This window comes from Meriones unguiculatus, chromosome 6 (genome assembly GCF_030254825.1).
Source record: "Meriones unguiculatus strain TT.TT164.6M chromosome 6, Bangor_MerUng_6.1, whole genome shotgun sequence".
NCBI lineage: Eukaryota > Metazoa > Chordata > Mammalia > Rodentia > Muridae > Meriones > Meriones unguiculatus.
Window position 1 is genome coordinate 44328295 of NC_083354.1, and position 27728 is coordinate 44356022.

Consider the following 27728-nt stretch of genomic DNA (forward strand, 5'->3'; position numbering starts at 1 on the left):
GTAATGAAAAGGTCTGGTTAGGTAGGGAACAGCCCCTGGGGAAAGGGCGGCCCAGTCCCTGGACTGATGAGTTGGGGTAGAGGGCGAGGTATGCCAGCCAAACCCCAAAACAGGTAGGAACTGAAGGATGCTGGAAGAACCTGGCAACTAGGTCAGCATTGATATGTCGAATAGGCACCTCAGCCATTTGTTAACATAACCATGGACTACCTTGAACTTCTGATCCTCCTACCTCTGCCTCCCTAATTCTGGGAGTCTAGGAGGCACTGGTTTGTGCAGTCCTGGGGATCAATCCTAGGATTTGGTGCACACTTAGCAGCATTTTACCAACTTAGCTACATCCCTGTTTCATCAGTTCTAACAATTTTGTCAAGATGGCATACTTAGTTGTGTTTTTCTAGCATGGAGAATTCGATCCACAACAGTAAAAAAATTTCATTGAAGGCAAGTAAAATGTCTCAGCAAGTAAAGGTACCCTCAATAAGCCCAGTGACCGGGAATTTGACCCATGGGACTTGCATATTGGAAGGAGAGACGTGATTCCCACAATTCGTCCTCTTATCTTAACATGTTTGCTGTGGTGGACATGCAGGCATGTGGAGGCACACACACACAAATTAAAAAAATAAATCATGTTTTGTATTCTGTTCATTTTTTAAATTTTTTAAAGACAAGGTTTCTCTGTGTAGTCTGCCTCAGAACTCTGTAGACCAGCTAGCCTTGAACTCACTGAGATCTACCTGCCTCTGCCTACTAAGGTGCACACCGCCACCACCCAGCTATAAATAAATAATGTAATTTAATTTTTTATTTTTCAGATAATGCAAAGGCTGAGAGTTCTGTTGTAAAATGCTTGTCTAGCCTGCTTGATTCCCTGGGTTTGATCCCTAGCACTATATAAAAGGTAACTGATACAAATGTACTAGTATAGTGCAGAATGTTAAAAATGGGAGAGAGATCACATGTACGGGAGCAAGGAGGATACATTTTGATAAATTCTTCTATTGACCTAAAATGGCTTTGAAATTACATACATATACATATATATATGTATGTATATATGTAATTGAATATATATAGATATGAATACAGAGACAAGACCCCACCCCATGGATATGCATAGATCATATGCAAATTGAGATTGCCACCCCTTGTTTGTTTCTCCCTCAGGGTAGCCAGGCCCACTGCACACCAGCCTGGGCTAGAGGGAGTGAAGCTTATCTGGGCGCTGCTGAGTGCAGGGTGCAGTTCGGGGACTCAACTTTGTGACACCAGGTTGAGAGGGGGGAGGTAGCCAGCTCCTGCTGTCCTCACATTAGAGGTTTCCAGGGTTGAAGCTTCCTTGACCCTTCCACCATAACCCTGGGCCCTTATGGTCCCACAGCTCGTTGTTATATTGTCATCGTCAACATCTATGTTGGGAATGGGTTGTTTCTGAACCAGAGCCTGGTTGGTAGTGACTTGTGCAAGGTTGTTTACTTGTTGCTTTAGAAACTGGATGATATGGGGCCAGGAGGAGGAGGAGGAGGACCCCAGTGGCCAGTATGGAGCCAAGGAGGAGAAGAAGCCAAGCCCCCAGAGGGTTTGATTACCAAGGTGTGGAGGTACCTGGGGCACAGTGAGCTCAGAGATCTAGCCAGAGATCCTTAAACACCTGTATGTTTTGTTCTATTAGCCCAGATTCATTAACACAGACACAGCATCCCTCCCCGATAGTACAACATAAGTTCCTCCATGTTCAACTGTCAGCCGTCACGAGCTCTCCAATTCTGGAGAGCAACCTCCCCTAGGTGATTTGTTGCTGAAGGGACTCGAGACTGTCTGTGGTGGAAGCCATGGCCTGTTCAGGCTTGTCCTAGAGGCTGCTAACCAGGTGTTGTATCTGGTGCTTCTGCCATCCAAACTTTTGGAGGTAACATTGTAGAGAGGAAAAAAAGGTAACATTGCAGGTACATTTCTACATTAACACATGTATGGAATGGGTAGTGTGCCCAGATCAGCTAGTGATTCTCTGCTGTGTTTGAGCAGGCAGGTGAAAGGCATGGGCCAACCTTGTAAGTCCGTTTGGACTGCGTAACCAATCTGTAATATAAACCTCCATGCATGCCATATGAAAGGATGGCGTGCAATAGTAAGTAGCCAAAAAGATCAGTTGCTTTCTGCAGGGACATTCCTGTCTCAGACATTCTCCCCAGCTGTTTTACGTAAGGGGAATCAGTAATGTCACCTGTTTGGTTGCTCTTCTGGGTCTCTTTTTTCATGTCTGCAGTCAAGATTTTTAAGAGGGCTTCCTTGGTGGAGTCTAATCTTAATTTTGAAGGGATCCACAGCTTTTGCTTCCTGCTGAAATGAGAGCAAAACCTCTTCTCCAACACTACACATTTTCTGATTTCCATTCTGAGGTTAAATGTATTTAAAGTATATAGGCTGGTTTAATTTAGCAGTCCTTCCTAAAATCCAGTGTTTTTTAGCAGCTGTGTGACCTGTCTCGTTGAGACCTGTTTCTGAGATCAATAAAGCATGCTTTAATTTATCTCTGGGAGACCTTGTATCCTCCTTTTGTTTTATGAGCATTTACTTGAAGGTGCAGTTAGATCTTTTATAATTGCTTGATCTATAATATTGTAAGGTATACCAGTAACATGTTCTACGTTGTTATTGGATACATATGCTAGAGCACAATCAGTTTTAATTTGTAAAGATATCCCCGTGACAGCCATTACTTCTATCAATACATGTTTATAATAGAATCGGTCTCTTTAGAACTCAAAGCAGAAGCCCACTGAAATTTTGGGTAGGTATCAATTGTATGATGTACAACAAACTAGAATTTTTTTTTAATTCTGCAAAATGAAACACCTGAGTCAAATTTTATTTTATTTATCTTTTGCTACCTTCAGCATTACTTCCAGTAGGTAATGAAACTTGAGTGTATAAAGAACAAGTAGGATAATTTTGTATAATTTTCTTGACTTGTTGCCAGGTTATAGAAATTTTTTTATTTAAATATCTAATAGTAACATGATGTCTTTTATAAAAATTTAAAGCTATTAATTATAATAACAAAGTTATTATAAATAACAAAGTTAAATTTGAATCATCTGGAATAAGTTTAGTAGTTTCTATATGTAAAACAACTTTTTTGCATATTGAGAGTCAGTAACCATATTAAGAAATTTTGGAAAATCTAATAGAATCATGAGAATAGCATATAGCTCTGTTTTTGAACTGAAGCACAGGGACTTTGAATTACTTTATTTATATTTCCTGATTTATAACTTATCATTCTTGTGTAAAATGTTGGGGCTTTAGAAATTGGTGTTTCTCTCATTATAGAAGGAAGAATACAATTCTTTTTATAAACTGAAGTCACTTGCTTTTGTGATATTTGTTGTTGTTAATCTCTCCCAATAATGTATTGGGAGTTCTTTGTCAGTCTTCATCGGATGCCCATAGTGAGGTAATGTCAGCACTAGCATAAGGCATTACAATCTCTGCTGGGTCTGGTTCTATCAATTAACAAAGTTCCATTCTTTCTTTTATAGTCAATTTTGAAACCTTTTTAAATATAGGGTTTTTTTAAGATGTATTTATTTACTATGTATACAGATCTCATTACAGATGGTTGTGAGACACCATGTGGTTGCTGGGAATTGAACTCAGGACCTTTGGAAGAGCAGCCAGTGCTCTTAACCTCTGAGCCTTCTCTCCAGCCCTTATATAGGTTTTTAATTGTTTTACTCCGCTTATGTGCTTAAAAACATCCATTTAAGATACATATTTTTTTTCTGTATAAGAATTCCTGTGGGAGAATGAGTAGAAGGTAAAAAACGACCAAAACACAATCAAGTTCTGGACCTGAATGATCCACATGTGCCTCCTGTAATTTTGTTTCCATTGAAGCCAGTTCTTTTCCAGCATCAGCTAATAATTTCCTTGGACTATTAAAATCCTGGGTCATTAAGGTCCCAGGTGAGATAACGGACAGAAAGGGCTTAAGTTTGCCCAGATGAGTTTTCTTTCACGAGGATGGGCACCTGAACTTGGAATGCAGGTGTTAGTATTCTGCACAAGGACCCTCAGCCCTGCCTAAACTGTGTGTAGTGGTATGTGCCTGTAGTCTCAACAACACTCAGGAGAAGGAGGCAAGGAGGATCAGAAACACAAGATCACCCTTAACCCTTTGTCAATTTGATGCCAGCCGGAGATAGCTGAAACCCTGTCTCAAAAAACAAAACAAACAAACAAACCAACAAAACGGGGGTGTAGAGGTGCTTACCTTTAATCTCAGGAAGAGTTGGGTGGATCTCTATGAGTCTGAGGTGAGCCTGACATACTGTCTCAGTTTGAGTTTTATTGCTGTGAAGAGACACCATGACCACGGCAACTATTATAAAGGAACACAATTAAGGCTGGCTTGCCGTTTCAGAGTGTGAAAGACCTCAAAGCCTGCCTCCACAGTGACGCACTTCCTCCAGCAAGTCCACACCTCCTGATTGTGGCACTTAAACACGTGCGTTTATGGAGGCCATCCCTATTCACACCACCACACATGCATAGTGAGTTCCAGGACAGCCAGGACTATGTAGAGAAACCCTGACCCAAGCAAACAAACAAAAACATGAAATAGGATATTACCAGACATTGTGGTACACACCTGTAATTTTGGCATTAGGAAATGATGAGTTTGAGGCCAGTTGGGACTATATGGTAAGACCCCTTTTCTTTTTTACTTTTTTGTTTCGTTTTGTTTTGTTTTTGAGACAGGGTTTCTCTGTGTAGCTCTGGCTGTCCTGGAACAGCATGCTCTATAGACCAGGCTGGCTTCAATTTACAGAGATCTGCCTGCCTCTGCTTCCCAAATTCTGGGATTAAAAGCATACACCACTACCTCCAGGCTTAATATCATTTTTCAAAAGAAAGAGACAGACAGATAGACCACAGATACACACACAATCATTTTGATGCCTAGGCTGGCCTAGAACTCATGGGCTCAAGCAATCCTATCTCAGCCTGCCAAGTAGTTAGGATTACTGGTCTGTGCCACTGCACCATGACGGTTTTTTGTTTTATTGCCCTCTCTGACCTATGTTTCCTCTCAGCTGCTTCCGTGGGAGGGAAATCCAGAGAACAACCCTTTCTCTCAGTATGCTGAAGCAGCAGAGTCTTTGTCATTAGCTCAACTACAGGGCTTAACTGGTGCTGTTGCAAGCCAGGCCTCTGGGAACAATCACTGCTCTCTGTCAGGACCAGAGCTCTCTGCTCTCTGAAAGCAGACATCTGAAAGGCAATGAGCTCCTACCCATTTTATGTCATCCCATGCCAAGTATTATGGCTGAAATATGAAATAACCCCTTAGTCTCCTGTATTCATCCTTAATTAGTGATTGAACTGAAAACACATTGTTCTATCATGCTCTCCTGGCCTCACATCTGAATGGGTGGGTTGTATTATACAGAGTAGGATGAAGCCAGACACAGGGGTCTAAAAGTGTAATTGCAGAAGTCTGGAGGCTGAGGCAGGGGTAGCATGAGTTCTAGGCTAGCCTCGACTGTACAGCAAGACCCTGTATTGAACAAAGAAGAAAGGGAAGAAAGAAGAGCAGGAAACACATTTGTTTTTTATTCTAACTCAGGTGGTGGCTGTGTATTTTCCCTATTGGCTGGAATCCGATCTCACAATCTTAGTATGTAGTCTGAAAAGAATTGTGACTCTCCACACCAAATGGAGGAGGGGGAAGGGGGGAAAGATTACTGCTCCAGCACGCCTTTAATCTAGCACTGGGGAGGCAGAGGGAGCAGATCTCTTTAAATTTAAGGCCAGCCTGGTCTACAGAGTGAATTTCAGGACAACCAGGACTGTTACACAGAGAAACCCTGTCTCAAAAAATAAAACAACAACAAAAAGATCACTGCTCTGAACCATCAAAATTCTGGAATGGAGCAGTGGGCATTTATGTAAACGAAGGTGAAAAGGATTAAAACATTTGCATTAAAGTCTTGCAAAGTAGGGGAGATAAAATGCTTGTACTTCCTTGTCCTAAACACAAACTTTATAGTATTTAAAAATACTACAACTTCTGTTTGATAGTTCTCACACTATGTAAGCTAGGGCTATCATTGAAATTTCAGTCCTCCTGCCTTAGCATCGTGAGTGGTGAGTGCTAGGATTATAGGTATATGCCACCATACCCAGACTTAACATTTGCATACTGTGTAACCTTGGCTGACCTAGAAATTCACTCTGTAGACCAGGTTGGCCTCAGACTTTCAGAGACCTATTTGCCTCAGCCTCCTGAGTGCCGAGATCAAAGCATCAAAGCTGGCTGTGCACTCTCTTTTTTAAAATCTTTTTCTTTTTCTTTTCTTTTTTTTTTTTTTTTTACAGGGCTTCTTTGTATAGCTTTGGCTGTCCTAGACTTGCTTTGTAGACCAGGCTAGCCTCAAACTCACAGAAATCCACCTGCCTCTGCCTCTCTGAGTGCTGAGATTATAAGCATGCGCCACCACACCCAGCTGCAACCTTTTTTTTTAACATGTTATTAAATTCAATTTGCCAATATTTATTGAGATGTCTTTTTTTTTCTCTCTCTCTCTTTCTTTCTTTGTTTTTGAGACAGGATTTCTCTGTGTAACCTTGGCTGTCTTGGAATTCACTCTGTAGACCAGGCTGTCCTGGAACTCACAGAGATTCACCAGCCTCCGCCTTCCGAGTGCTGGGATTAAAGGCATGTAACATCACTGCCTGGCTGGATTTTTGTTGTTCGTCTGTATTCCTCAAGAGAACATGGGTGTATAGAGGTTTTGGTCTATTTATTTATTTATTTAGGACTTTGTTTTTTTGTAGCCTTATTGGGTTTTAGTTTCAATATAATATTGGCTTTGCTTGCTTGCTGACTGTTCTCCATAAAGTTGTCCTCTGACCTGTACACTTGAGTCATGGGACTTGTGACCACACACAATACACACACGCACTTTATACATGTGTACACATTAATGATAAAAAGTTGTTAAAAATTAAACTGAAGGAATTTTAATTTATCGGTGTAGAGTCTGTTTAATTTACTGGTGAAAGCTTATTTACTAGTGGAGTCTCCACTACTGTCTCCCAAATGTTGGGGTTGTAGGTGTGTTCTACTGTGTCTGGTTTTATTTACCTTTTTTTTAAAATAGTATTTTTTTTTCAAGACGGGGTTTCTCTGTGTAGCCTTGGCTGTCCTGGATTTGCTTTGTAGACTGGGCTGTCCCTTGTCCTGCTTGGCTTGTAGCAGCCAGGTGTTTTGGTCAGGTTGCTTCTACCAAGCCTGACGGAAGCAAGGATGGCATGCTCCGGTAGATCCTGCCACAGGGGGATTCCATTCAATCCAGGCATTGGTCCTTCAATCTGTAGGTTGTGAGTTTATATTCATATGAAGACTGATGCTGGAGTAGCTCACTCTCACTCAGGCACTGCCGAGGGACTTCCAACATTGGCTCAAGCTCCATAAATCTCTCTTGGTCCTTTCTCTCCATCTTCAGAGGAATGACAGAAAGACGAACTTCTTTGAGATGTCTAGTGTATGTAGCTGTTCATCTGAAGTCACTAGACCAGCAGTTCGAAACCTTCCTAATTTCATGACCCTTTAATACAATTCCTCATGTTGTGGTGACCCTCAATCCTAAAATTATTTTTTCTGCTACTCCATAACTAATTTTTCAACTGTTATGAATCATAATGTAAATATCTGTTTTCTAATGGTCTTAGGTGACCCCTGTGAAAAGGTAGGTCAGACTGCAAAGGGGTCATGGCTCCTAGGTTGAGAACCATGGCACTAGGCTATACAGCTTTTGAATGAAGTGTTTATTCATCTGCTGTAATCTAAAAGGGATATAACAACATCCACTTTTCAGAGCTAGAGGGATGGCTCAGGAGTCAAGAACACATACTGCTTCTGCAGAGGACCTGCATTCAGTTTCCAGCGCCAAGGTTGGGTGGGTCATAACTGTCTGTAATTCTAGCTTCAGAGACCTGATACTCTCGCCTCTGCATGTACCTGCACTCATGTGCACATACCTCATACACACATATACGGATATCGATAATTTAAAATAAATCTTAAAAATGGGATTGGAGAGATGGCTCAGCAGTTAAGAGCACTTGTAGCTCTTGTTGAGGGCCCGGGTTCAATTCCCAGCATCATCAGTAATGGTGGTTCTTGGGAATTTGATGATCTCTTCTGACTTCAGAGGCAACCAGGAATGCACCCAGTACACATAAGTCCATGTAGGCAAAACACTCACATATATATATATGTATATATATGCATATATATACATATATATTAAATATAATAAAGAAACAAATCTTTAAAAATTTTAAGTTAAAAACAAACAAACAAAAACATAGGTAGTGGTAGTGCACACCTTTTATCCTAGTACTCAGGAGGCAGAGGCAGATGGATCTCGGAGTTCAAGAGCAGCCTTGTCTACAAAGCAAGTTCCAGGACAGACAGGGACTACACAAAGAAACCCTGTCTCTTTCACACATGGTGTTGTAGCTCACACTTATAATGCCTATGCTCAGAAGACTGGGACAGGAGGAAGGATTGTAGTAAGAGTTGAGCCTGGGTTACATGGCAAGTGCCAGGCCAGACTGGCCAGCAAATGGGATACTGTGAGAAAAACAGGGGGAGGGGGGAGGGGGGAGTGGAAGAAATGAAGTGAGAAAGAAGCAGAAACATCAAACAGAAATAGAAAAGAGCCACACAGCCAAAAGGAAAACCACAAAACCACAAAACCCTGACAATTCTTTTGTTGTTTTGCTTTTTTTTTTTTTTTTTAAGCTCAAGGACAATTTTATTAAAGGTTAAAAATAAAAATTAAAGAACACTCCAAAGTGCAAATCTTGGCAGCTGCCAGAAGGAGGGAGATAAAACAGAGAAAAAGTCATGCCATTTGAGTTAAGCCAGCATGGTGTTAGCCACATGGAGGAGAGAGGAAGATTAGAGAAAAGGTTAAAAAAAAAAAAGCCAAACTCTCAGAGAATACATATTTAGGCTCTGACCAGCATCAGGAAGAAAGTGAAAAAAGACCCTGAGAGTTCTGAGATCACAGATGTGCCATGTGTGTGGCAAAGATTTATTTACTATTTATACTGTGTTCTGCCTGCACACCAGCAGAGGGCACCAGATCTCACTGCAGATAGTTGTGATAGTTGTGAGCCACTGTGTGCTTGCTGGGAATTGAACTCTGGACCTTTGGAAGACAGCCAGTGCTCTTAACCTCTGAGCCATCTCTCCAGCCACCCCCCCCCAGCTTTTTTTCTTTTTTTTAAGACCATGTAGGTAAGAAGAGGAAGTTGAACCCTTCTAGAGTTGGAATTGCAGATGGTTGTAAACTGTGAGTGTTGGGAATAGAACTTGGTCCTCTGTAAGAGCACTATGTGCTCTTAACTACTGAGTCATCTCTCCAGTACCCATTTCCTTTGCTGAGATAGATTCTCACTATGTAGCCCTACATGGGCTGGAAATCGCTATGTAGACCAGTGTGGCTTCAAATTTGTAGCAGTCCGTCTGCTTCTGTCTCTGTCTGTCTGTCTATCTGTCTATTTCTCTCTCTCTTGATTTTTCTTGGATTTCTCTGTGTAGCCCTGGCTGTCCTGGAACTCACTCTGAGACCAGGCTGGCCTGGAACTCATAGAGATCCACCTGTTTCTGCCTCCCAAGTGCTGGGATTAAAGGCATGTGCCGCCACTGCCTGGCTTCTGTCCCTCCCTCTCTTGAATGTTGGGATTGCAGGCATGAAGCATCTTTCTTGTTTTCTGGTGTACTTCTTTCTCTCCTCAGAGTTCAGTCTCTCCCTTGTTACCTTGAGTTTCCTCATTTATGTTACATGAAGGACATTTCTACTCTACCATCTTCCTTCAGAACATCATTACTTCTTTATTTTTTTGCCTCCAACTATGCTACCCTCCCCAATGCTGTTTGGCTTTCTAGGACCTCCTCATAGTTTTCTTAAAATTAAAAAAGTGAATTAATTAATTCTGTACATGAGTGTCTTGCATGTCTGTATGTGCACTATATATGTGCCTGGTGCTCTCAGCAGTCAGAAGATGGCATTAGATTCCCAGGAACTGGAGTTATATATGGTGGCTGTGAGCTACCGTATTTGTGCTGGGAATCAAACCCAAGTTCTCCACAAGAGCAACAAGTTAGCTTAACTACTGAGCTATCTCTCCAGCTCTGAACTCCTCATCCTTAAAGGCCCTTCTTTAGAAAAAGCTTATGCAAGAGAGCCTCTTTCCCCCTTTTTCCCATGGCTCATAATTTGTAGCATCCTTAGAGAAATTACCTCATTCAGTTTCATAATCCACACAGGAACTGCCATGCATGTCCCAGGTTCCAAGTGATCATGTGTCCCACCCACTTTATCCCCAGGGCATCACAGGCTCATTTCAATAATGGTCTTAACATTAATTCATATTAGCTAAATATATTTTCTTTTGTTTTTGTTTTGTTTTGTTTTGTTTTGTTTGTTTTGAGACATGCTTTCTCTGTGTAGCCCTGGCTGTCCTGGAACTCACTCTGTAGACCAGGCTGGCCTTGAACTCAGAGTGATCTGTATACCTCAGAAAGATCTCTGTTGGATCAAGCTGCATCTGTTCTAGGCGTTGAAAAGATTGTCATTTCTTTGTTTTCCTGAACCTCACAATCTTATGAGAGGAGAGAAATAATGAACAGATTCAGAACAGATACCAGCCCGTATGGGTCTGGTAGCCCGTGCCCATAATCCCAGCCACTGGCAGGCAGAAGCAGTAGAATTGGGAATTTTTGGGAAGCTTTTTTCTTTTCTTCCTTTCTTTTTAAAAGCAGGGCTAAGGGTTATGGGTGGGAGCAGGATTTCATGTATGTCAGATGGCCCCCCCAAAATGAGGTTTGTTTGTTTTTCCAGTCACAGGTTACATAGGGAGACCCTGTCTCAAAAACAAAACAAATCTGACAGCACTATGTGCTGGAAGAGAGATCAAAATCAGTTGAGTATGGATCTCTACCAAGTCCAGGACAGCCAACACAGAGAAACCCTGCCTTGAACCCCAAACCCCTCAAAAAAAAAAAAATCAGGTGGAGTCACAGGGACTAGTGACTAGGTAGCTGCCTCCTTTTTTAGCGGTGCTTGGGATTGAACCCAGGGCCTCATGTATGCTAAACAAGTAGTTCACTACTTAGCTATCCCACCAGACCATTTAAGGTAAGATATAGGGTGCTAGGCTGGGGGGTGTGGCTCAGCTGGTAGAGAACTTGCTGAGCATGCAAAAGCAGGGCATAGCCATAGCAGAAGTAGAACACATGAAAACACAGCAGTCCAGGGTTGTTCGAGCCAGGAAGCTGAAGGTCATTCTCAGGTCATTGAGTTCCAAGCCAACCAGAGATAAGTGACTCCAAACCAACCAACCGAGATAGATAGCAACTGCTAGGTTGCGCAAGCTGCTCTCGAACTCCTGATTATCCTACCTCAGCCTCTTGAATCCCTGGATTACAGTTGTGCAGCATCAATCCCAAGAGAAGATGAAAAAGCTCATAAAATTCCTTTTCCTACCTGTATGGGGGATTGAACCCTGGGTAACTGTACCATCAAACCTTGTATACCATCTTGTAATTTCCATTTTGGGGGATTTTTTTTTCTTTTTTGAGAGGTCTCATGTAGTTTAAGCTCGCTTTGAATTTATGTAGACCAAGCTGGTTTTGAATTCTTGACCCTTTTAGCTACCAAATTCTGAGATTATAGGTATATGCCACTATGCCTAGCTTTTCAGCTTTTTGTTTGTTTGATTGATTTTGATTTGTTTTTAGATGTGGTCTCATTAATTTGCCCATACTGGCCTTGAGCTCTCTCTGTAGCCCAGGCTCAAGTAGAAACTTCAGTCTTCCTATCTCAGCCTCCAGAGTGTCTGGGACTACAAAACTGCACCACTAGGTTATATTTTAGTCAGTTTTTCTATGCTGTCAAAGTACTGACTTCTCAAATGCCCCTGATCATTTATCAGTCACTGTAACCATAGGGTTTTGTTTTGTTTTTTTGAGGGTTTCTCTCTGTACTCTTGGCTATCCTGGACTTCCGTTGTAGACTAGGTTGTCCTCGAACTTGCAGAGATCTGCCTGCCTCTGCCTCCCAGAGTGCTGGGATTATAGCTGTACATTACTGTGCCCAGCACATAGGTTTTCCTAAGCCCGCCCTTGCTCTAACTAATGACACAGAGACATTTATAGTTATTATAAAATTTAGGCCTTTACAGCTGGGCAGATACTCTGCTATTTTAACCCAACAATACTGATCTGGCCTACATCCCGCAGTGCTGCCCGTTATGTTACCTGCCATCTTAGCCTCTTCTGGCACCTGCTTCTTTATCTGTGTCCAGATGTCAACTCCTCTCTCTCACCTCTACCTGAGATCCTCTCTCTTTGCCCAGAAGTCCCACCTTAACTCTCCAGACCACCTATTGGCCATTCAGCTCTTTATTTAACCAATCAGAAGGTGATGGAGATTTTCAAAATACTAAGACAGAAAATGCTTCATAATAAAGACAAAATCAAAGTCTTGCCTGTAGTCAACTCTGTGGGTACAGATATCAGCATCTGAATATACAAGGATAATCTTTACACAGTGCACAAAAACAGCACTCCAACAAGTTGCAGTGTCTGTACTGCTTTAAAACATTTGCTGCAGCCAGACTGTAATCTCAGCACTCAGGGAGGCAGAGGCAGGCAAATAGCTGTTAGTTCCAGGCCAGCCTAGTCTACAAAGCAGGTTCAGGACAGCTAAGGTTACATAGAGGAACCCTGTCTCAAGAACAAAGAAACAAACAAAGAAACAAACAAAAACACTTGCTGCAAGATGACATGGTGGTTCATGCCTTTAATTCCAGCACTATGGAGGCAGATGCAGGCAGAATTTTTTGAGTTTGAGGCCAGCCTGGTTGTTGATGATTATTAATATTTAATGTCAATTTATTTTTAGTTAAACAGTGGTTATTCCTAAACCAGCTGTATACTCAAATCACCACACAGAGACTAGGGTTTATTTAATTAACCTAGAGTACAATGCTTCATTTCTCCTGATGTTTCCAGGTCCTCTCCTCTCGGATCTCTCCTCCCACTCCTTCTTTCTCCTTCCCTCTGGACCAGCATGTCACACCCTATTCTCTCCATTGCTCAGAATTGGCTGGTTGCTTTTATTGGCAATACAGAGAACGAATAGTAGCATGTTTACACAAACTTTGACAGGCGATGCTTAGCATAGTTTCACAATGCAATGTGCAGATCAAAACCAGATAGTGGGATAGAGAAATTAGCATTTGAGTGAACAAAGGTAAATTGCATACATTTCCACAAGAACATTATACCAACACCTGGTCTAGGGAGTTCCTGAACAATCAGGCCTAGATAAAAGAGACCTTGTCTTCAAACAAACAAACAAACAAACAAACAAAAATCAACCAACAACAAAAAAGAGAAATACAACTGAAGAATGATAACTGCTGAATGAATATCCAAGGTGAGACAGAGTGTAACCAAGCCATGGCTGTCCTGGACTCATTCTGTAGACTAGGCTGGCTTCAAACTCACAGAGATTTGCCTGTCTCTGTTTCCAGAGTTCTGGGACTGAAGGCATGCACCTCCACATCTGATGCCTAATCCATTCTTAATTTCATGAGGTTAAACAAATTAAAAACTAAAAAATAGATCCACTTGCCTAATAATCAATCTGGGGACTCATCCTAACCTAATTATTTTTCTTTTCTTTTCTTTTCTTTTTTTTCTTTTTTTTTTTTTTTGAGACAGGGTTTCTCTGTATAGCTTGGCTATCTTAGACTCACTTTGTAGACCAGGCTGGCCTTGTACTCACAGTGACCCGCCTTGCCTCTGTCTTCCCAGTGCTGGGATTAAAGGCATGTGCCACCACAGCTGGCTTCTAATTCATTTCCATACAGATAAATTTGAGGATATCATGGACCACAAAGATGATGGTGAAGACATGACATCATTCAAGTAGTCAGGGACATTCCAGAAGGGCAAGCAGCAGTAAAGTTACAAAAGAACAATGGCTTCCTAGGAGGAAGAAATAGAAGAGCCTTCTATCATCAGGGAGCCAGTCTGGGCCCTTGTTACTCCAAGCTCAGTTACAGAAGACAAAGGTGTAGGTATGGATGTTTTTGATAGTTGGGCTTTGCATCTTCATTTGTGAAGAGAGGTAAGTAAGACTCCTTTCTCAAGACTCTGGCTAGCCTTACTGGTCTAATTTTTGTCCTTCTAAACATATATAGGACTATTACCTGTACATATTTAAATTGATGGTTAGTGATTTTGAGAGATGGTCCTAGTAGCTGGGCTGGTGGTGCACACCTTTAAACCCATCATTCAGAAGGCAGAGACAGAGAGGCAGAGGCAGAGGCAGAGGAGGCAGGAGGTAGGAGGCAGGTGGATCTCCGAGTTCAAGGCCAGCCTGGTCTACAGAGGGAGTTCTGGGACAGCCAGGACTAAAGAAACTTTGAACATTTATTTATTTATTTATTTATTTATTTATTTATTTATTTATTTATTTATACAGTACTCTTCCTGCATGTAGGCCTACATACCAGAAGAATGCTCCAGATCTCTTTATAGATGGTTATGAGCCACCATGTGGTTCCTGGGAATTGAATGCAGGACCTTTGGAAGAACAGCCAGCTCTTAACCCCTGAGCCATCTCTCCAGCCCCAGAAATCTTCATTTTGTAGAGACACATACCCCATTTAAAAAAAAAAAAAAGATAAGATAAGAAAAGAAAAGAAAAGAAAAGAAAAGAGAGATGATATGTAGCCCTGGCTGGCATGGTATTTACTTTGTAGCCCAGGCTTGTCTCAAATTTGTGACAGTCTTCCTACATCATTCTCCCAAGTGCTTAGGCTTCAGATATGTATTATGCTCAGTTTTTGAACCTTTTCAACTCTTTTTTTTTTTTCAAGACAGGGTTTCTCTGTGTAATAGGCCTGGCTTTCCTGCACTTGCTTTGTAGACCAGGCTAGCTCCGAACTTACGAAGATCCATCTGCCTCTGACTTTTGGGGGATGGTCTTGTGGCTATGTATTCAGATGGTGACTTCTATGCCCAGAGATTTGGTTGCAGTCCAAACATGGGCATTGTCATTTCTTCCTTCCTTTCTTTCTTTCAAGATTTATTTATTTATTATGTATACAGTGTTCTGTCTGTATGTACACCTGCATGCCAGAAGAGGTCTCCTATTGTAGATGGTTATGAGCTACCTTGTGGGTGCTGGGAATTGAACACAGGTCCTTTGGAAGAGCAGCCAGTGCTCTTAACCTCTGAGCCATCTCTCCAGCCCAGGCACTGCCATTTCTATGAAGAATCTCCTGTCTCAATAGTGTGTAAAAAAATTGCTCTCCAATAATCTCTGATTGGCCAATGAAAGAAGCTGGTTAACAGAGGAGACAGAAGGTGAGACTTCCCGTTCCAGTTAGTGGTCTCAGAGAGGGAGGAAAAAGAGGAGTTTGTCATGAGAACAGAGAGATATGGCTGAAGCATGTGCCAGAATAAGACTAAGGTGGCAGGTAATGGGGTCACATGGCTGGGAAGTAGCCAGACTAACACAATTGGGGTTAAATAGATCAATATCTGCTTAAAGCCTATTGAATAAATTTAATAGGTCTCTGCCAATTATTTGGGAGCTAGGGTAAGTAGCAGAAAAAGCCCCAACTAAAACTGTAATTCAACCTCTGCCTTCTGAGTGCTGTGCCACCACTGCCCAGCTACCTTTTCAACTTTTTCCCCTCTCTCTCTCTCTCTCTCTCTCTCTCTCTCTCTCTCTCCCTCTCCCTCTCTCTTTGGATTTTGGTTCTGATTTTTTGAGACAGCATTTCTTTGTGTAGCTTTGGCTGTCCTGGACTCACTTTGCAGACCAGTCTGGCCTCAAACTCACATAGATCCATCTACCTCTACCTTCCCGAGTGCTGGGATTAAAGGCATGCACCATTGTGCCAGAGACCCTTTTCAACTCTTAAAGCCAAATTTGCTTCATCTTCACCCAAGGGATTCCCTACTAGGAGGCCAATGGAGAAAATGAAAGACTGACCTCAGGCTTCAAATGGAAGTAAACCCGGTTTGGGGCATGCTTTGTACATTTACAGTGTACATGTAAGTTCTTACAACAGCAAAGAACTTCCAGAAACTCTTGAGCATGCTGCTTTCCAACCCATGGTCCTGCTTTTCAAGAGATACTAGAATGCCTTTAGACATCAGAACACATTTGTAATTTCCAGAAAGACAATCTAAATAGAAACGTATGTGTATGACACAGTGATAAAAACTTGAGATGCAAATATCTCATGCTCAGAGCCTTTCAGAAGAGTTGATGGGGACAAGTGAGAAGAGTGGCAGAGAGTCTCAGAAGTCAAGCAGATGGGTGAGAATCAAAAATTGAGAATGTCAAATTGTATCACCTTTTATTGGGGGGGGAGTTTCTGCAGCATATCTAAATTCTCAAATCGATGTTTGGGAAAGCACACTTGTATTTTGATGACCCAATTTGTTCCGAAATAGCTATATCTGATATGTAGAGATATGAAAGCACAGAAGAGAAATGGGGTGGAGAAGGGAATTTTTATTCTCTTAATTTCATGAGGAAAACAAAACAAAACTTAAAAAAAATACTCATTTACCTTATACTTTCATCTCTCACCCATATTCACTTTTTGGAGGGAGAAGAGCCAAGGGAATGCAGTGGAAAGAGACAACAACACAGCTCATAGGAGAGTGGAGCGTACTTGCTAACAGCCTCCAACTTCAGGGAGAAAAAGCCTGTAACCTTAACCTGCGTTTGAATGTCAGTGATGATCTCCCTCTTGCCGCCTCCTACCCCCGCCGCCACGGCTAGTCTTCTAGATAATTCTGAAGACAGTTCAGCCAACAGGAAACCCGAGTCAGGTAGAGATGAAGAGGGAAAGAGCTTGATTACATGGCGCGCATCTACTCAAGGGAGAATAACTTTCGTTGAAGGCGACAGCTGTAGTAGCATTGACTACTGGCAGCACCAGCAGTGAACTTACACCAGTGTAAAGAAAGCCTCTTATCCGCACTATCTCGTTCCCCATAAGTTTTGACATTATCGCAGATTGAGGATCTAGGAGCTCAGGCTCAATTGTACTGAGTAGTGTGTGGTTTTAGGGGGTAGTGAATGCAAATCGATTCAGTTGGATCTACCAATTTCGGGCAGATTTTGGCATGTTTCTTTTTCTTTTGCGTCTCACTTATTCTTGAAAAGGTCCTCCGTAGTAAAAACACCGTATTCAGGCAAGAATCTCCGCTTAGTATCTTTTCGCTGGGAAAGAACAGGGCTCACAACGGAACTTTGCTGCGGGTGGTTTGTGTTCCCGTCCGGGTGGCCGGGTGAGCGGGCCGGGAGGGGGACGCTTTCTGGCGCGGACCGCGAGCGGAGGCTGAGAGCGCCGCCGCCGGAGAAGACCGACCCTCGGCCAGAACCAGCCCGCGGTGCCCGGGCCTGGCTGCCTGCTTCCCGCCTCAGCCGCTGCTCCGGCTCCCGCCGCCACAGAAACCGTCCAGGAGGGTGCGGCGGAACGCGAGGTCCTACGGCCCAGCCCGGTCCGGTGCGGCCCGGATCCGTGGCACGGGAGGTGAGAGCCTCTGCGGTCCCCTTAACTCCCTACCGGGGCCGCTGGGACCGGCAACAATGGGGACGTGATCCGAGTCCTCGGCGTGTAGCAGCCTGGGGCAGCCAGCTACTCCTAGTGGCTTGGGCCTTGGACGAGCTGGGTCCGACCTGGGAAACTCCAGTGGCTAGAGGCTTAGATGGGGGTCTTGGCATCCACCCGAGGCTTCAGTGGCTTGCTTGGGGATTTCGTAGTCAAGGAAGGCAGTTGTAATGACCGAGACTTAACTACAGTGGCTGTGCGCTCTTGATGCATACCGCTACCCTAGAAACTGACCATACCGTGGCGTGGTTTGAGGGAGATGGGTTATGGTTCCAATTTTAGGGGCCTCTGTGGCGTGGTCTCTAAAGCGCAGAGGGGTGCATCTCCATACTCCCTCGGGAGATCTGAGAATTTGTTAGGCTGGCCTCCGGCATGGGGAGAAGAGGCATGGGGAGTTTAGCTTCTCTGAGGTAATTGTTGACTAGTTCCTGGAAAGGCATGAGCTTAGTTGGGCACAAAAGAGTTGAGCGAAGAGCTAGATGGATCCTTCACGGTCGAGATGTATCCGAGTTAAGAGAGGTTCTCAGGTAGGAAACTTGTCTCAGGACTAGTATCGGCTGCCTTGGGCTAGGAAGAGGGAGGGAGAAGATGGCCGGCAGTTGCTGGGGTCGAAGAATTGGCTTTATGTGGGTCATGGTGGCAGTCTGGGTGTAGAACAAGAGCACTTTGCAGAGTGGGCTTCCTGATAGAGAATGACCTCTTACTGCGGAGGAGTGGAGTGTGTGACTCAGATCTGTTAGATTACTGCTCTTGCTGGCGGATGTGGCTGACTGTATTGGTGCCTGGACTTTGAGGCTTGAATGGATATTGGGGGGCTTAATGAATTTGTTCCAGAGGAGAGGACAGTGTGGACCTTTTCTTCTTACTCCAAAGTCAGAGTGTGGTGGCTGTCGCTAGCAGTCGGGAATTTCTTAGTGGTATTTACATCCAAAGCTTTTCTCTGTTCATTTTTTCCCCCCTTTTCCCTTTTTGAATGGTGACTCATTCTTTGTTGTTAGCACTGTGGCTATTGTTTGTAATGATACACAAACTTAAACCCCATAATATGTTGTAACTTTTGGAGCTTTCAGTACAATTCTTACAAATCTAAACTAACTTAAAAGACTTAACTAATTTGTTTTTCATATATTTTAATATATGTAACTATAGAGAAGGATGTGAAAAAGCTGTTATTTCTGCTGCTCAAAGCTTAAATCCATGAAATTTAATTATCTCTTACTGTCATGAATTGATTACATTGAATCTGCTAAGTCTTTGTTGTTATCATTTCAGCATCCTTGCTAACTCTCACAGGATATTATCTTCACTCTAAATGTTATCTGTCTTTAGTGCTTTTGAGCTGTACATTGTGATTCCATGTTACACTCTGTCATTGAGAGGCAGTGTGTAAGTAAACTCCAGCTCTGAGTCTATGATAGCTGTGCACCAGTGCTTTTGTGTGCACCATTCAGGCAAAAGTCAGTGTGCTGTGGGAAAGCTATATGAGCAAAGCCATATCAGGAGCAGTGCACCATTTGAATTTATCTAAAGTGTATAGGCTGTATTGCTTAGTTGCAGGCTAGAATTAATTGTCAAATGAGAAGTAAAGTAGTTCTTTGTGTACCTGTACTGATAGTTCTAATTCTAGGGACTTTCTTTCTTTTAATTTAAAAATAATTTCTTTTGCCAGGCCTTGGTGGTGCACACCTTTAATCCCAGCACTCCAGAGGCAGAAGCAGGTGGATCTCTGTGAGTTTGAGGCCAGCTTGGTCTACAAAGTTCCAGGACAGCCAGGGCTGTTACACAGAGAAATGCTATCTCGAAACATTTTATTACTATTATTATTTTAATTTTGCATACATGTGTATATGGGCATGCATATATGTGAGGATGTGTGGAGGCTAGAGGTGTTGGTCTTCCAGGAGCTAGAATGGCAGGAGTCAGAAATTGTGAAGTGGATGCCTAGAGTTAAACTCAGGCCCTCTTGAAGAGCAGTACTCTTAACTGCTGAGCCATCTATCCAGCCTGGAGTTCTTCTTAAAACTTTTTTGAGACATGGTTTCACCATGTAACTGACTGGCTTGGGATTCAATATGTATATCAATGTGGCCCCAATTTCACAGTAATCTGCCTGCCCCTGTCTTCAAGTGTTGGGCTTAAAGGCATGTGCTGAAATACCCAGCTCTGGTTTGATTTTTGGGACAGGATCTGTAACTGCAGCTCAAGTTGTTATAGACATCAATATGTAGCTGGGACTCCAGGCTGGCCTTGAATTCAATCCTCCTCAGCCTCCCAGTGTTATGATTATAGGCTTGTACTCTGCAAGTCATTTGTTTGCGCTTAAACTTATGATCTGTTTACTTTATGCCAGAAACTGTGTTAAGGCAGCTGTATAGTGGTATTTTGACATTCTAATAGTGCTAGTTTATAGTTCAGAAGTAGCTGTACCTGAAGAAGTTCAAGTGTAGCTTTATTAAGTAGAGCAGTTGAGTTTTTGTTTGTTTGTTTGTTTATTTTTTTTTCCGAGTCAAAGTTTCTCTATGTAGACCAGGTGTTGGGATTAAAGGCCACCACTGCCTGGCTTAACTGTTTATAGTACATTGATTTTGAACAATAATAATTTTTTGTCTTCACATGTTTTCTTGAAAAAGCTTAGCATATATTCACACTGGTATGGGGTTGATTTGTGTTATTGTATTTAACTATACCGTTAACTTGAAGTACTTCTAGAGGACAAAAACAAAGGGTAAAACATTTGTTTCTGTGTGCTTGAGTGAGCAGTGGTTTACAAATGTTAGGTATGTATTTAGGTTTTTGGGGATGCTGTCCCACTGTAGTTTTGAGAGAATGAAGGCTTTGCTTACTTTATGCTGATGGCTTGGAGTGCTATCTCCTGCAATAACAGAAATAAGATGGGGTTATTTTTCTGCATAAAATGTAAAGATAACCAACATTTTTTCTTAGTTAACTTTTATTCTAGTAAAAATTCTTTTGCTCTATTCTGTTTTTGTGTCTTGATGCACAACTTAAAATCAAGACTTTTAGATAATAAATTATTTTAAATATCACTGAGGTTCCCCTCCCCCCCATCTGGAATTACTTAGTTAAAGAAAGTAAAAACCTATTCATCCATTGCTTTAAAGGCACGGTGATTACTTGAAGTACTTTTGGCTACCTGAGTGACTCAATGTCGCTTAAGTTTTAAAGAAATTTATTGCTGCTTTTGAGACAGGGTCCCATGTAGCCTAGGATTGCCTATAATTCTGGATACTTTTGGCTCCATCTCACAGTTGCTTGGATGTCAGGCATGTGCCACATCTGGCTAGCTGTTTCCATTTTCTTTAGACTACATAGTATAATAGGAAGAACATAGTCTTTAGAGAGTCATTTTACCTTTGCTGCTTTTATTGTTGTTTTGAGATAGGGTATCTTATAGCCCAGGCTAGCCAGGGTCTCATATATCCTACACTAGCCTTAAACTTTAATGTTGTTGAGGATGACCTTAAACTTTTGATTTTTCTACCTTCTGAGTGCTAGGGTTACAAGTATCCTGTTTTATATTGTTCTGGGGCACAAATCCAGAACATGTGGCAAGTAGCATTCTATCAACCAAGTTACATTGCAGCCTTTAATTTTGCTTCTTGCTTGCCTTTTTTTTTTTTTTTTTCCATTTGTTTTTGAGACAAATGTTTATTATGTAACCCTGATTGGCCTTGAACTTGCCATTCCCCTGCGTTAGCCTTTCAAGTGCTGGTATTACACCAAACTGATATTTCTTGCCTTTGACTCTGGGTAAATTGTGTGTGTGTGTGTGTGTGTGTGTGTTTGTACATGTGCATATCTGTGCATGTTTATGTGTGAGTGTGGGTGTGGAGGCAAGAGGTCAGCTTTAGTTATCCTTCCTTAGGTTCCATTCATCTTGTTTTTGAGATAGGGTCTCCTCAGGCTGTGGCTCAGAGGCAGGCAGATCTCTTTGAGTTTGGGGCCAGCCTGGTCTACAGAGCAAATTCCAGGACAGCCAGAGATACACAGAGAAACCTTGTCTCAAAAACAAACAAACAAAAAAACAAAACAAAAAAAAACCCAACAACAAAAAAAACCAAAAAATGAAATAAAGGCGTAAGGAGATGGTCCATCTGTTAAAAGCACTGGCTGTTCTTCCAGAGGACCTGGTTCAATTCCCAGTATCCACCTGGCTCCTCATAATGTGTAATCCCAGTTCCAGTGGATCTGGTATCCTCACCTCACACAGACATACGAAGGCAAAACACCAATGCACATAAAATTAAAAAAAAAAAAAAAAGGCAAAACAACAAAAAAGATGGAAATAGTTACAGAGACCAGGCTGCGGTGGTGCACACCTTTGATTCCAGCATTCGGGAAGTAGAGACAGGCAGATCTCTGAGTCAACCTGGTCTCCAGAGCATGTTCTAGGACTGCCAGGGGCTTTACAGAGAAACCTTGTCTAAACAAACAAACAAAATATTTACAGAGGTAGGGTCTCTCACTGTTGGCTTTGGCCTTTCTGTGTGGAGGGCTCCAGATGCTGGAGAGATTTATTACCTAATTGGGGCTACTTTGATAGAATCTATCACTCTGTTCAGACATGCTTTTTATTTAATTATTTATTTTAGTTTCTCTCTCTCTCTCTCTCTCTCTCTCTCTCTCTCTCTCTGTGTGTGTGTGTGTGTGTGTAGGACAGAGAGGTATCACATCACCTGGAGCTGGAGTTATAGGCAGTTATGAGCTGCTTGTTTATGTGGGTGGTGGGAATCTAGCTTGGGAACTCTGTAAGAACAGTATGTGCTCTTAACCACAGAGCCATCTTCCCAGCCCTTAGACCTGCTTCTGATGGGCCAAAGGTTACAGCTCTGTTAGAGAATTATTCAGATTTTATATTTGTTTTTTTGTCTGTCTTTTGGGAGGGTTTGTCTGTGTAGCACTGGCTGTGCCTTGCTTGGATAGGCAGAGAGCTGCCTATCTCTGCCTCCCAAGTGGTGGGATTAAAGGTGGGTGTCACAACCACCTAGTTCAATTTTCCTAGCTCAGTTTTTTTTTTTTTTTCTGAAAAGAAAAATAATCCACTAATACTCAAAAGGAAAATTAAGGAGTGATCAGAGTGATTTGAAATAAGTGACCCCTAAGTCCTTTGCAATCTTACCTTAGTGGAATCTTTCCTTGATTTTAGAGTAGTTTTCAATTCCAGTTAAGAGTAAATGATGTTTTCCTGGCCTCCCAACTACCCTGAGCATCTGTCATGTCTCTGATTCAACATTTTATAAAGATCTTTTGACCTGCCCTTTCATATTTCTCAGTTTCTCTTCTACCCTGATACTTGAGGCCAAGTTATAAAGTTATAAATTGTTTTGAGACTGACTGATAGACTTTTTGGAAATCTAACTGAACTCATTGTCACCACATTCAGGAAATAAGATTATTTGACCAAACTTAATTGGGGAATTTGAATTTTGTGATTATGAAGCTATTTATAATAGTTCTCTGCTTGGTCTAATATTGTATAAATGCTGAAATGTTTTGTTTTGGTTTGGTTTTTTGAGACAGGAATTCTCTGAGTAGCCCCGGCAGTCCTGGACTCACTTTGTAGACCAGGCTGGCCTCAAACTCACGGAGATTCACTTGCCTTTGTCTCTCCAAGTGCTGGGATTACAGGTGTGTGTCCCCATGCCTGGTGCTTGCTGAAATTTTTTAATCTGTAGTGAGCTGAGTGGATGCCACAACATGCTTCATTTTAGTGTTTGGGCCAACTTCAAGACCTGAACCAAGAATTCAGACAACTCCTTTCCCTCCTTGTACTCCCAGCTTCCTGAAGGGTTGAACTCAGGCTCTGTGCACACTAGGACAAATGTTCTATCATTGAGCTTCATCCCCAGCCCTATTTTTGTTTTCATTTGTTATTTTCCCCTACCATCTACTTCTAACGAAAGCTTCCCTTGGATGGCAGTCTGTCCTTTGTATGCATTGCAGTTTGGGGGGGTCCTTCTCTAGTGATCACACTGAACTGTTCGTTCAGTTTTGGTATTTTTGTATGTTTTCTATGACTAGATTTAAAACTATTCAAAGATAGGACTTAAAAAAGAGATTTAATGTATGTTTAAAATTCACATATATGTGTGTATGTTTGTATATATGTATGTGTGCTGCATGTATACCTGGTGCCCATAGAGGCCAGAAGAGGGCATTAGATGCCCTGGGACTGGAGTTAACAGGTAGTTGTGAGCCACCTGATGTGGGTTCCGGGAGTCAAACCTGGACCCTCCAAGGGAGCAGCAGGTGGTCTTAACCTCTCTGGGTTAAATTCCAAGGACAGGGTTTAATTTTTTTTCTCTTTTAAAGACATTTATTTATTTACCATGTGTGTGCTTATATGCACGTGCACATGTGGAGGTCCATGAAGAAGTTGTAGGGAACTTGTGATCCTCTTCCCTCAGTTTTTCCAGTGCTAGGATTACAGGTGAGTGTCACAACACCCAATTTTGTTTATCTTTCTATCCCAGGACCTAGCCATTATTGGCACAGAGTAGCTACTTGGCAAATGTCTGTTGAGTGAGCAATCAAATGACCTCTGCTTTTGAGTGATCTGAAGTCATTCGTGAGCTAGTGGTGAAGATCCTGACTGCGGTTGTCTGATCTGCTGTGACACCAAAGCAATGCATCCAGTCCTGTGTTCTAGGTTACTGAAGGCATCACCTTACTTTGCTGTGCAAACCGTGCTTATTCCAAATCTTCTTTAATGCAGGGTCTTGCTGTGTTACCCAGGCTGGATTTGAGCTTGCAATCCTCCTGCCTCAGCCTTCCCAGTGCTAGGAATACGGCCATATGCTACTAAACCTGACTGTGTTCATGGGTTTGAGGTTGGGGACTGTTATTTGCTCCTTTTTGAATCTTATATTTCTGTGGTAGCAAATGTGGCAGTTCCTCGTTGGCGTTGCCTAGATCTTTCACGGCTGTTTATTGCTCTAGGCATTTTGGACTCATGCGTAAAAAGTGACTAGTTTGTACCCCAAGGTCTGGGCAGCGGCTGCCAAGCAGCCACCTTTTTGGGAATAGGAAATGAGTTCACAGTAGGATGTTGTGACTTTTGCTAGTTCTGGTGAACTTTTTGGAGGCCCTGATAGACTCATTGTCATTATACTCAGGAAATAGGGTTATTTTACTAAGTTTTATTTGGGAATTTGAATTCAATGGCTTTGAGACTATTTCTTCTTGTTCCTGTTCAGCCCAATAGTGAAACTGATAGATTCTTTTCCAAGATGTTTTGGGTTCTGATTTGTCTATCTAGAAGGAACAGAAGTATATTGTGCCTCTATCTATTCTGTTGATTATTAAAAAACAAAAACATTGGGTTAGAGAGATGGCTTAGTGGTTAAGAGCACTCTGCTCTTCTAGAGGTCCTGAGTTCAATTCCCAGCAACCACATGGTAGCTCACAACCATCTACAGTGTGATCCGATGCCCTCTTCTGGCATGCAAGTGTACATGCAGATAGAGCACCCATATACAATAAATCTTTTAAAAAAGATAAATTAAAAAAATAAAAATAAAAGCATTTTATCTATATATTTATCTGCCTACCTATTATGTGCAAACACACATAGGACATGACACACGTGGAGAGGAGAGGAGAGGACAACTCAAGGGAGTTAATTTTCTTCACTGCTACCATGTTCCACCACGTGTTCTAAGAATCCAACTCAAGTCCTCAGGCTTAGTAGTAGGAACTTTAACAGCTGGCCCATCTCACTTCCTTTCTTTTTTCCTTCCAATTTCTGTCTCTCTGTCTCTCTCGTTTTTTTCTGTTTTGTTTTTTGTTCTCTCTGTGTAACTTTGGCTGTCCTGGAACTTGCTCTGTAGACCAGGCTAGCTTCAAACTCACAGATCCTTCTGCCTCTGTTTCTTGAGTGCTGGGATTAAAGTCATGTACCACTATCCACCATCGCCTTGCCTTTTTTTTGTTTTTTTTTTAATTTTTAGATAGGATCTCATTGTATGTAACCTTGGCTGACAAACTCCCAGTAAACCAGGCTGTCCTTGAACTCATAGAGATATGCCTACCTCTGCCTTCCAAATGCTTCCTCTTCCTCCCCCTCACTCCCACAGGGTTTCTTTTTGTAGCCTTGGCTGTCCTGGACTCACTTTGTAGACCAGGATGGAACTCAACAGTGATCTGCCTGCTTCTGCTTCCCTGAGTGCTGAGATTAAAGGCATGCATCACCAGGCCTGGCTTCAAATGCTTTCCCAATGTTGGGATTAAAAGCATGTCTCACTTTCCATCTCTATAATGATATCTGATGCCCTCTTCTGGCATATAGGCATACATGTAGAAAGCGGGATAGAATACTCAAATCTTAAAGTGCTCTGGGCAGTGGTGGAGCACACCCTTAGTCCCAGAACTTAGAAGGCAGAGGCAGGTGTATCTCTGGGTTTTTGAGGTCAGCCTGGTCTACACAATGATTCCAGGACAGCCAGGGCTACACACAGAGAAACATTGCCTCAACAAACAAACAAACAAACAAACAAACAAACAAACAAACAAAGTCAATTGGCCTGGAACTTATTACATAGCCTAGCCAGATTTGCCTGGACCTTTTAGTAACTCTCCTGCCTCAGCCTCCCAAATGCTGGATGTGAAGCACTATGCTCTGTCTATTAATGTATCTATTGTTGCTGGGGTATAGTGACACATGCCTTTGATCCTAGCACTCAGGAGGCAGAGGGAGGGAGGAGGGTCTCTGTGAGTTCAAGAACAGCCTGAACTATATAGTGAGACCCTGTCTTGAAAAAACAAACAAACAAACAAACAAACAAACAAACAAATGACATCTATTGTTATGGAATAATGAAGAACTAAGATTTAGAGAAATAAACTCATTATGTACATAGAGTGGGCAGTGCTGGGATCCTGGCGAAGGCCATCTCATGCTAAAGCGCGTATTCCTGACTAGCACAGTGCTTTACTGTCCAGAACGCAGCTGCTGTGAAATTGTGCTTCCCCACTCCGCCGTCCTTCTCCCCACTTCTCCCACTCTTGCTCCTTTTAAGTTTTATGTATTTTATTTTCTCAGTGGCTGTATTATTGAAGAAAATGAGTTTTTTTCCCTCGGTGACATTGCCTATAGATTTTTAGGGATGAGTGGTGCTTTATGAGCCGCCTTCCCCCTGGCTACCACTATAAGTCCTGGAGGTATGGAGCCTTATGGGCCCTTCTAACTCCTGCCCCATAATAGGATGCTGTGATTTTTCGAGATTCTTCTGTGGATAACCACAGCTACGACATTTAGAGTGCAATAGATGTGAAGAGAGTGCTCTATCTCATTCTACTCCTTGAATTCTTTCCACCTCATCTTATGTTTTCTGAACCTTGGACTCGGGTCCCACTTATGGCTGAGTATTCAACAGCTTTTTCTCAGCCTTGTAGCCAGATAATCTTTATCAATGTATAGTCCTTGTCATCATCTTCATCTCTGGCCAATGCAAAAAGGAGCTTTGGCCAGGCCTGGTGGCACTCACCTTTTGTTTCAGCACTCAGGAGGCAGAGGCAGAGGCAGAGGCAGGTGGATCTCTGTGAGTTCAAGGCCAGTCTGTTCTACAAATCAAGTAAGTTCTAGGATAGTCAGGGTTACACAGAGGAATCGTGCCTTTAAAAACCAAATAAATAAATAAGCAGAGGTTTTCTGAAATAAACTTGGTGCTCACATAATTATTTAGGTGACAATTTGATGGACAGATCCTCTTGATTTAGCAAAATAGTATCAGTAGCTTCCTATTAGTGCCCATGACCTCTCCAGCCTTGTTAACTTTTTTTGAGACAGGATCTTCCTCCATAGTTTTAGATTACCTGGGACTGCCTCAGCCTCAGTGCTAGGATTATAGGGATGCCCAGCTCTAGTACGTTCTTTTTCATGTTGATTTGCTAGTGTTTATTCCAAAATAACTTGTATGGCATTCTCCTCCCCGCCCCCCCCAAAAAAAACCCAAACAAACAAAAAAACC

At 42.2% G+C, this 27728-nt stretch overlaps 1 protein-coding gene across 2 annotated transcripts in view; it reads left to right on the plus strand.

Moving 5' to 3' along the window:
* Positions 1-17342: 17342 nt before the first annotated feature.
* Positions 17343-27728, plus strand: part of Rad54l2 (RAD54 like 2) — a 99450-nt gene continuing 89064 nt past the window's right edge. For both annotated transcript variants that reach the window (XM_060385346.1, XM_021657037.2), the window contains exon 1: positions 17343-17661. The gene's annotated coding sequence lies outside the window, so the exon portion shown is untranslated. The remainder of the gene's footprint in view (positions 17662-27728) is intronic.